Source organism: Acinonyx jubatus, chromosome B2 (genome assembly GCF_027475565.1).
Source record: "Acinonyx jubatus isolate Ajub_Pintada_27869175 chromosome B2, VMU_Ajub_asm_v1.0, whole genome shotgun sequence".
In the NCBI taxonomy this organism is placed as follows: Eukaryota; Metazoa; Chordata; class Mammalia; order Carnivora; family Felidae; genus Acinonyx; species Acinonyx jubatus.
Genome location: NC_069385.1, coordinates 100,660,319 through 100,671,736, shown reverse-complemented (window position 1 = coordinate 100,671,736; position 11,418 = coordinate 100,660,319).

The window sequence follows — 11,418 nt, the reverse complement described above, 5'->3', positions numbered from 1 at the left end:
AAGCCAAATATCACACTATCTGGATTATTACAGCTTTATAGTAAGTCTTCACTGTAGGTAGTATTATAGGAATATTATAGGTATGTCAGGTAGTGTCTGATCTCCAATTTTGTTCTTCTTTTTCAAAGTTGTTATGACTTGGCTCTTATGAATTTTAGAATCAACTTGTTATTTTCTGCAGGGATCCCCACTTGCAGGCATTTTGTTTGGGGTCACATTGAATCTATAGATCAATTTGGGGAGAACTAATATCTTAACAACACAAAGTCTTCCAACCCATGAACAAAGTGTATCTGTCCATTTATCCGATCTCCTTTAATTTCTCTCAGCAGTGTTCTATAATTTCCAGTGAAATTGGCCTTGGTCTACTAGGATTCTTAGTTCTGTGTCCTCAACTCAGAGCATCTTCTGAGCTCCAGATGGGCCCCACCTGCCTGCACCACAGCCTGGTAACTGTCTCAAAGTAGTAAGTGGAGGAAATCTTAAAATAAACCTCATTTGTTTCCATCTCTCAGAGATCACTCTCCATTACCTGATGTCCAGTTTCCTGAAAATCATGTTTTATATATTTTGCCTGGGTGGGTTTTTTTTTTCTTTTTCAGGCAGGAGGGCAAGTCTGTTCCCTGTTACTCCATCTTAGCAGAAGCAATAGTCTCTACTAAGCTGATTTTCTGTCTCCCCAATAGAAAATTTCTGTTTCTGGCTTTCATCCATTTTTCATGCTGTTCCCTCTATTTGGAGTGTCTTTGTCCCCTAATTCACCTGGGTAAATCTTGCTTATGTCTCAAAACTCAGTCTAGATGTTTAACTAGGGTAAAGGGTATCTCCCATGTAAGTGACACTCTTCCTCCCCTTTGTTTCAATATTATTCTGTGAATGTGTCTGCTTCCTCTTTTAGCACTTTCTATTCAAATTATGTTTATATAACCTTCTTACCAACATCATTATAAGCCCTCAAAGAGAGGAGCCACAGTTTATTCTCTATCTAGTGCCTTGTAAAGACCTTGGCACATAGTAGGTACTCCATAAATATTTGTTAAACTACATCTTTGAGCCACAAAATATGAACAATGAGTAAGAAATACTTACTCCATTCCTTAGAGACTATAATCTCCAGGGATGGAGTAGGGCAGGGTTGGGTGCCTCCTTTTGAACGCAATAATTTAATTCACTATCGTTCAGTGAAGTAAGCTGCTTCTAGAAGCTGGGTTGCTGGGTCGAAGAGTATTTTTAAAATGGATGGTTACTGCCAAATTACTTTCCAAAACAACTATCAACTTATACTGCCAATAATGTGTGGGAGTTTTGACTTCTTTCCATCTTCACCAACACTAAGTAGTGTACTTTATTTTGGTTTTCCCAATCTAATGTGAAAAATAGTATTGTTAAAATTATATTTCACTGCTCATTAATGAGGTTGAATCTTAAATAAATTAATATTTGTTAGATATTTATGTTTAAACTCTGAGTATCTGTTTATGACTATACTGGTTATTCTCTTTTCCTCCTCCCCACCACAGATCCATTCTTCACCCTTCTGTATCCTGCTCTGCTTGTCTGCTCAGGCTCAGATGCAGAAGAATCCAGGAACTAGAGGGAATCCCAGCTCTCTCTGAGCTTCAAGAAGCCATTCCTTTCCCTTATGCCTCCAGACCTAGGAGTGGTAATGACTTCCTCATTTTGCTGGTACCATTGTTGTTTGTCCCCAACTCTGGTCTCATCTCTGTAAATAGTACCTTCATTAAATTTCTTCATTGAAATCTTTGAGTAAGCTGCTGTTTTCTGCTGGGAGGTGACCAATAAAATAACCTTTGCCAATTTTTCATTGTAATTTTTACTATCTTACTGATTTGTAGGAGCTCTTTATATATGTGGATATTTTACTTCTTGGATGATATACATGTTACAAATATTTTCTCCCAATCTATAATTTGTCTTTTAAAGTTGTCTTTGTATTTCACCACCATACATAAGATTCTTCTCCTTTTTTCCCCTTGGTTTAGCCTAATAGTTGCAACACTAAACCTGAAATACAATGCACACTCACTCCCATATTTAACTAGAAAACTTCTTTATATATCATTCTTAACTATTTTCCTGTGGCCAGGTTAGATTTCTCTGGGAGTTATTATAACCTTGATTACATAAGGCTAATTTAGCACCAATATTCCACCAGTCTCCTGTTCATAGATTCTTTAGAAAGAATTCAGATTGCCATAGGCCTTCCAGCCATCTATAACTGCTCTCTCTTTAGCTGTCTACTGGCATAGGTAGGAAAGATATAACTTTCCTAAAAGACTATAAACTCCAGAAAGACAGGGATTTTGTCTCTTTTTTACCACTCCATCCCCAGCTTCTAACAACCTGTGTTTATCACAATAAATATCTGTCAGATGAATGAATGAATTTCACAGGAGAAGGAATAACATTTTCTCTCTGCTCCTGAATTCTGTACCATTGTGTGATATATCCTTGACATATCAACATAACTGATGTTGGGCCAAGTATTATTCCTTGAGAATAAAGCTTTTTCGCTCTTTCTAGCCTACAAAATACCCCATAAATATCATCTATGTTCCCTAAGAACCTTTAGAAATGCAGTGCAGGGGAAGAGCACACAGAGGGGAACAGTCAGACTTCACAGGCAGATAATTTATTTGCCCTGGAGCAAGTATCCTGATAGAGTTGTGGGTTTTTTTTTTTTTCTTTTCTTCATCTTAAAACTATAACAGCAGCTTCCCTTCATGTTGGGTATATGTAGGGATTGGGGCAGCTACCCAAAGATAGGAAGCAGGAATACTGTCAATTAGAAAAGGGGGTAGAATCAACTTTTTACTATTTTTAGGCGGGAGAAGGTGAAGATGAGGGACAAGGGAGCCATGACCTGAAAGGTACAGAAGCAGTGCCCCGGGAAAGCAACTACCATAGGAAGAACCCATGCATCAGAAGCTGTGCTGGCCTTAGCAGGCTGTCTATCCCATCATATTAGTAGAGCCATTCATTTAACATAACATTCATTCTAATCATTTAGGATATATTCATGAACAAAATATGGGATTTATATTTTAGCTATCATCCTTTCTCTGAACATAAGCCCTACTTATCCACCCTCTAGATATGGCATATGTGGAAACATGATCCTACAAGAAAAAATTACCGAATAACTATTTATTTGTTCACCTGTGGAGTCAACCCTTGATACCCAGATATTTGTAATCCCTAAGGGGACTACATCTAACTCCAAACAGAGTAGGGAAGGAAGGATGCCCATGAGAGGTCTGCTGAGACACCCCAAGCTGGGGGTGAAGAGGTATGGACACTCCCATTATGTGTTCTTTCATTCTTTTAAGTTTATTTAAACTAAATAAAGTGCGAGTAGGGGACAGGGAAAGGGAAAGAGAAAATCCCAAGCAGGCTCCATACTGCCAGTGCAGAGCCTGACACGGGGCTTGAACTAACTAAAGTGTGAGACCATGACCTGAGCCAAAACAAACAGTCCAACGTTTAACTGACTGAGCCAGCCAGGCACCCCTATGTTCTTTCATCCTTATCAAACAATTCAAAATAAAATACAATTTATTTTGGTAGAATCCTCTGTTTCATCCTCTCCTTAGATCACAGGTTGAATATCAAACATTTACCTGGGTTTTTTTTCTCTTATTGCCCACATCAACCACATTTAATAAAAATTCCCAAATGTGATTCCAGTGTAGTTGGAGCTAATTAATGATTACCATATCACAAAAGAGCTGAGAGGAAACCTTTCTCAGAAACCACTCTGACTGACTTCTCCATTGGACATCCAGCTCATGGCCCCACCAGCTATAGACCCACCTCACGGCCAGCCTGGTGGTTTGTTTTCAAAGGACCGAAGATCCTCTTCTGAACACACTGGTATCTGGGGCCCACTAATCTTCTCAGGGTCTCCTCTCCTTGCCCTAAAATTCTAGCTCTTCCTCAGAACCTTATTTTTCTTCCCTGAGAAGCTAAAATGCCATCTCACTAAAAAGTATTTGAGATTATACATCTAGTGTTCTCTGCCCAGGAGAGATTTTGGAAGAGGTTTCAGCATGAAGACCTTTTGTACTTTGGGAGAATTTCTTTCTGTTCAACAGGTTTTTGTTTTAAACATTAACTAGGCAACTTGCGGGTCTTGGGCTTTAAGGGCAGGGCTAAGCTGTGGAAACAGGTGGGAGTGCTGGTTTCTGTCGATGGAGCTAGGCCAGGCAGTCTGTACTAGTCATTTTCCTGGTGCCCTCGTAAGGACCACCCCCTCATTTCTCCTTGAAATGATTCCCAGGAGATTGGGGATCCATCTCAACTATGTCTATCAGAGGACCAGGACAGGAGATTCCAGTTTTTGTGTTGGAAAAAACCAACAAGAAAAAGGCTTACTTCACCCCCAAATCATTGCAAAAAGGGTATTTCTCATCCCTAGCCTTTTGTGGAAAGGGGGAGGGAATGGGAGGTGGTAATTCAGAGGCAGCGGATAGGGAAGAAGGAAGGGGTTTCACCAGTTGCTGCTTAACAGGAACTAAGGTTTTTATCTGTAACCTGCGTTTCCACTGGACAGCCACCTCCATTGGAATGTGATGGCAAATGAGGTGTCATTAACCCAAATGTCATGGGCCTTGTCCTTATTTATGTACTCATCAAGACTTTAGCTTCCAACAATTCTTTTTTTTTTTTAATTTTTTTAACATTTATTTATTTTAGAGAGAGAGAGACAGAGAAAGACAGAGTGAGAGCAGGGGAGGGGCAGAGAGAGAGGGAGACAGGCTCCAGGCTCTGTCAGCACAGAGCCTGATGTGGGGCTTGAACTCACAAACCCTGAGATCATGACCTGAGCCAAAGTTGGAGGCTTAACCGACTGAGCCACCCAGGTGTCCCTAGCTTCCAATAATTCTCCCCCAAGTATGTCAAAATCTCTGAGACTCCTCAGGGAGGTTTTTATTTATTAATTTATTCACAGATATATGCACCAGCTACCAAAGGCCTCTACTAGGTACCACTGACAGTTCCTGGAATACTACAGATTAAAAAATGGATACTACACTGCCTTGTGTACAATATGATTAAACGCCCCCTTGGACTGAACCATTTTCCAAACTTAATTTTTGTTCATCATACATAAATATTAATAAAATTAGAAAGATAGAAATGTGGTTTATTATACTTATGTGACTAGTCTCCCAGATGGAATAAGTGATATGTGAATCTACCATTCCATTACTGAAAGAAAAAGTATAATTTAAAACAGTGGAATCCAATCTGACATTATGCATAAAGTAGATTTTTCATTGTGATTAAAAAATGTAAAAGGGAATTACTTGGACTCTCCCTCTGTTTAGATCTCTGTCTACTTTTGTATTCTTAGACATTTTTTCTACTGGAGTGAACTTATTTCTCCATTTCTATATGCATGTACATTTAATTCTATAAAATCTGTGACCCCCAAAATTTTATGGGCTCTGAGGATATTAATACTTTCTTTACTTAGCTCCATGCCATAACAGTGTAAGCCTTTAACTTGAAGGAAGTCAACCTAGAATACTATGAAAATGGACACTTGGTTCCTCAACACTTCTTGCTCCCACCCCAACCCCAAACAAACCCTCTTCCATTGGTTAGACCTGAGGTCTGAAAATTAAAGTAAACAAAGACCTTCTAACAGGTACATGGGCATAGAAAGTTCTAAGGGAACCACTTCCAGATCCTTGCCTGGAAAATCTCATCTCCTTCCAAATCTCATCTCTTCTTACTACCTCAATCCAGTTCTCCTTTTCTACTACTTTCAGAGCCCTATTTCTTGCACTCAACAAGAATATATGATGCCTTTAATTCCACCTGATTCTTCCTAGTGTGAATTTTCCTGAGGTACAAAAAAAACTTCAGAGGTGATGAAAAAAAGGGGCAATTTGAATGTTAGAGTTGCAAAATCTGCTTCAGTCAACGTACCATGAAACTGCAGTACAGCTCCCTCTCTTTCTCCTCTTGATATATTTCTGTTACTGTAATGTATGGCATTAGAAATAGGCATTTGGGGAGCTCCTGGATGGCTCAGTCAGTTAAGCATCCAACTCTTGATTGTGGCTCAGGTCATAATCTCACAATTCATGAGACTGAACCCAGCATTGAGCTCTGCACTGATAGCATGAAGACTGCTTGGGATTCTCTCTTTCCCTCTCTCTCCACCTCTCTCTCTCTCTCAAAATAAATAAGCTTTAAAAAATGAGTTTAACAAAAAAAGAAAAAGACAAAAGATAAATAAACATTTAAAGAAAAATTTTAAAAAATACCAATGAACTAGTCTGTGAAGGTTTCATGGATGCAGACAAAAGACATGAAACTTGTGGGTCAGAGGCTATACCCTTTATTACTCTCAGCACAGCAAGAAGCACCAGCGTGATGTTAGTTTGCTTCGGTTTCCTGTGACCTCCAAATCCTGTAGAGGCAACGCAAGTCAGTGGATGGACTTAGGCACATGCTTTGTACACTGTGGGTTTCTTTCACACCAAGCCTGGGGTATTCAACACTTTCATAGCAAGCAGAAGAACATCTGCTCTTTTTCTGGGGAGAGACGTTACCTCACCTCAAGGTTGCTCACTGCCCTGGGAAATGGCACAGATAAAAAAACAGCCAGAGCCTTGCATTCTTGCAGACTCGGCCAAACTCTTCAGGGACACTCGGGGTCCAGGTGGACTGCCTCTCCCAACAGAACACACCCAGAGCTGGGTAACAGGCTCTTTTTGCAAATTATGTAAGTCCCATTTCTTAGCTTTCAAAATAATTGAAGAACCTCAGCAAGTTGTGAATGATAGATCATTAATAATAATTTTTATAATAGTATTCTATGTAATACTACACATTATACTACATAATTTCTGGCATAAAACTCAAATGTGGATGAAAGAGTTTTGAGAAATTTCCATCATAAAACTCCTTCTCCTCCCATTTTCTTATTTATGCAAACAAGTGCTCTCAGTATTCATAAGTGGAAAAAAAGAAGAGAGTCAATGCCAAACTTCCTCCCTAACAATTAGTAATATCCATCATGGATGTATGAACTCATGGAAAAGTTTTTAAAGCCCTATCGATTTCATGAGATATATTTCCAACAAATATTAATTTTTAGGTTTAGTAATTATTATTTGAAACATGTTTATGGTATTTGAGTAACTGTTTACTAGTAAGCATTGTAATGATAAGCTAATCCAAAAGAAAAACATTTACTACTCTGTAGCCACAGAAAATAAGACAAGTTTTATTCTAATTTTTAATTAGAAAGTTTTCATCTTAAATTTAATTTCAAGGTTTGTACATATGTTTGTTGTAGCAAAATCTGATAAAGTACCAAATTAAATACTTTCAAACATAAAGCACTACATTAGAATAAAATTTTTTGTAAGAAATAAGATGGAGGGGCACCTGGGTGGCTTGGTTGAGTGATGAACTCTTGATTTAGGCTCAGGTCACGATCCCAGGGTGGTGAGATCAACCCAGAGTGGGGTTTTGCATTGAGTGTGGAGCCTGCTTAAGATTCTCTCCCTCTCTCTCTGCACATCTCCCCGACTCTAGTTCACTCTTTATCTAAGAAAGAAGAAAGAAAGAAAGAAAGAAAGAAAGAAAGAAAGAAAGAAAGAAAGAAGGAAGGAAGGAAGGAAGGAAGGAAAGAAAGAAAGAAAGAAAGAAAGAAAGAAAGAAAGAAAGGAGGGAGGGAGGAAGGAAGGAAGGAAGGAAGGAAGGAAGGAAGGAGAGAGGGAGTAACCCAGGTTTTCAGGAAAAGAAAAAAACATTACAGAATTCCAACTGCTTAGAAGAGCTCACTTTTGTATTCCTTTAATGAAAGATGATGAGTGCCAAATTGCTATGGATTGGGTTTCACTGGATATATTTAAAATAATGATACAACAGGGGCACCTAGGTGACTCAGTCTGTTAAGCCTTCAACTTTAGCTCAGGGCATGGTCTTGGGGTTTGTGAGTTCAAGCCCCACATCAGGCTCTGTGCTGACCACTCAGAGCCTGGAACCTGTTTCAGATTCTGTGTCTCCATCTCTCTCTGCCCTTCCCCAGCTTGTACTCTGTCTCTGTCTCTCAAAAATAAATAAACATTAAAAAAAAAATTTAATAAAAAAACAATTTTTTTCTCTGCATTGAAATCACATGCCCTCTTGTTATAAAATGGGGGAATCACATGACTGGTAATCAACTTTCATTTAATATCTCTTTGTAAGCTAAAGGGAGTTAAATCACCTTTCTAGTTTCTTTTTAAGTTCTGAACAAGCCTCAAATGTTAAATTTATAAAGAACAGGAAAAGGAGAGGAGAGAGCAAAAGGATGCAGAAATGGAAGGAAGGAAGGGAGGAAGGAAAAGAAGGAAAGAAGGAAGAAAAGGAGGGAGGAAAGGAGATAGAAAGGAAGGATATGAACAAAGAAACAAAGAGAAAGCTTTAACACTACATGCGCTGTCAAACCAAACCAAGCAACTGGGATAACCTTTGTGTTGATTTAAGCTCACATCTAACCAAATGAATGTTCCATTGTTCCCACCTGTTTCCCAAACAGCTTCAACTGTTCTGCCTATGACCTGCTTTGGCTCTATCCTATATGGAATCTGCACTCTTGGAATCCCCCACCCCTGAACTCCCCCACCACGGAGTTGGCCCTAGCAGCAGCTGGGAAAACCTCCTGGGGAACAGCTGGTCCCAGGCCCCACATTTCTGCCGTTACCCAGGGTGAAGAGTAGTTGTCCGCAGTCAAGGTATTTGGGGGACACACTTCATTAACACTTCCCATTTATGTAGTATTATTTCATTGACAGATAACTCTCACAAGCATTTATCTCTTTCAGTCTCACTTGAACAAACTTGGCAGACTCAGTAACATTATGAATCAGGTCCCAAGTTCTGGGCCTGGGTTCTGACCCTGGGCTCTGAACCATCACTCCATGAGTGATACTGAGGGGGGAAAAAGTCACTCTAAGACTCACAACTTTATTTCCTTAGTACAAAAGGAGAAGACTGTATTAGATGATCTCCTCTTAAAATAAACATTTATGGACAAATGCCTCAAAGCAACCTTCCTTCCCCCCAGTCAATTCCATCCACCAATGAATGAAATTCAAACGGGCCCCTGACCTTTATCACACTCCTTACTGTTTACCCACTCCAATATGATGAAAGGATGATGAGGGAAGAAGTTCAGATATTGTCACATCTCATCTTTAGATGAAGAAATTGAGGTGAGAACTGGGGATTTCTGGCAATCACACAGAAAGTAGCAAAGTCCTACCTTCTATTTCAGAGGAAAAGCAATGAAACCATTTTGGCAATGAAAAAGTTAACACAACTTTACTCTTAACACCACCTTCATAGACATCCAGCCTCCTCAAGGCTGACAACTGTCAACTGGATGGTTGAAAAGAGGATAATCACCTGATACTTTATTTGATCTCTGATCTATGCAAGCCAGTTCATGGGGCCATAAATGCCTCTATGTCAAACTTGACATTTTGAGCACATTTTCAAATTGCTAATTCCTTAAAGGCAGAGATGATGTCTAAATTGAAACCTTCATCTCCAAGTGGCTCTGCCCTATGTGTGCCCTGCACATCCTTGTTGATTTGTTTCTCCCGTATCAGGGTGGGTCTATCCTTGACAACTGGGGACCACATTTAGCTAAGCAGCTGCCTACTGGCATCTAAAGCTTGCAATATGTAGTTCTGGCAACATCTCAAAGGATTTATTATTATCGTCCATGATTTCATTATTATTATTATCATCCTTATGAAATTCAGTAGCTGAGCCCACTACAAAGCATTAGACCCACGTTTAATATGGAACAGTCTGTTTTCTGCATTCTCCCCACAGTTGTGGGATTCTCCCCTCTTTTGCTCATTGTCGAAGAGCTCTAAAGACATAAACAGGTCAGTCTAATGTATTCCCTTCACCACCACTGCCCTGTCCCAGTGTCGCCTTAGGTTTGGTATTAGGGGTATGGGAAACTCTTCAAGGGCTTTTTACCAAACAGGAGGCAATTAGAATATGATACAAAGTGGGGCACCTCGGTGGCTCCGTCAGTTAAGTGTCCATTTCTCAGTTTGGTTCAGGTCATTATCTCATGGTTCATGGGTTCAAGCCCCAGGTCAGGCTCAGCCGTGGCAGGGCAGAGCCTGCTTGGGATTTTCTCTCTCTCTGCCCCTCCCCCGCTCTCTCTCTCTCTCTTTCTCTCTCTCTCTCTCAAAAATAAATAAACTTAAAAAAAAAAAAAAAGAATGCCATTCAAAGAGCACTGACCTGGGGGGTCAGGAGATACCCCTTCTGTGACCAAGGGCACATTAACTGTGCCTTGGTTTCCTCATATATTAAATGAGGTAACCAAGTGAGATTATCTTGAAGATTAATCTTGAATACATTCTTGCTCAGACCAGCTCTAATTTTACCCTGTTCCTCGCTTCTGGAGATTTCCACAGGGAAGAGCATCTCACTAGAAAATATCTCAGGAAAAAACTTTCCCCACCTCTCACGTCCACCTCTACTTCACTCATCGATTTTCCTCATTAAAAAACAACCTGGTTTCAGGCACCTGGGTGGCTCAGTCGGTTGGGTGTCTGACTTCGGCTCAGGTCATGACCTTGCAGTTTGCGGATTTGAGCCCCACATTGGGCTCTGTGCTCAACAGTTCCCTTAGGATCCTCTGTGTCCCTCTCACTCTCCCCCCCCTCTCAAAAATAAATAAACATTAAAAAAAAAAGACCTGGTGTACCCCAGACTTTAGAGAAAATAAAAGTAGCTCTTTATCAGAGAAATCAGAATTCCTCTCTTCAAATGCACTAAGGTTTTAAAAGGGGGGGAGGGGATTGACTAGGAGTTTGAGGACTTGGGTTTCATCCCAATTTTTTCAATAATTAGCCATTTAGCCCTCAGCAAATCCCCTCACTGTTCTGTACTTCTGATGGCTCATCTCCCAAATTCAAATAGCAATACCTCTCTGACCGACCTACCACAATCTCTGAGGCTCACAAGAAAAAGTGACTTGAAAATGTAAAATATAACTTTGTATACAGATAAGTCATCAAATTAAGATCACTTCCCTCTTTTGACCCTAGATAAGTCTCAGAACTAAAAGACTGATACAACATTAAAAAGATGCGTGTCTTCCTATCAGTGGGGTGGCTGGTGTGTTTATATTTTGTTGTAGACTTTTGGCAAACTCCTTTACATGGTTTACCTAACAAACACTTATTAGGAGCTCACTGTGTGCCTTATACTAAAGACAAGGGAAGAAATTAAAATGAACATAAACTTGACTTCCAGAAGTTTATGTTCAAGATTTACACACACACACACACACACACACACAGAAAAATTGTAAAACAAATTTTAAAACAGTATAGTGGTATGGTAAAGTGTATATAG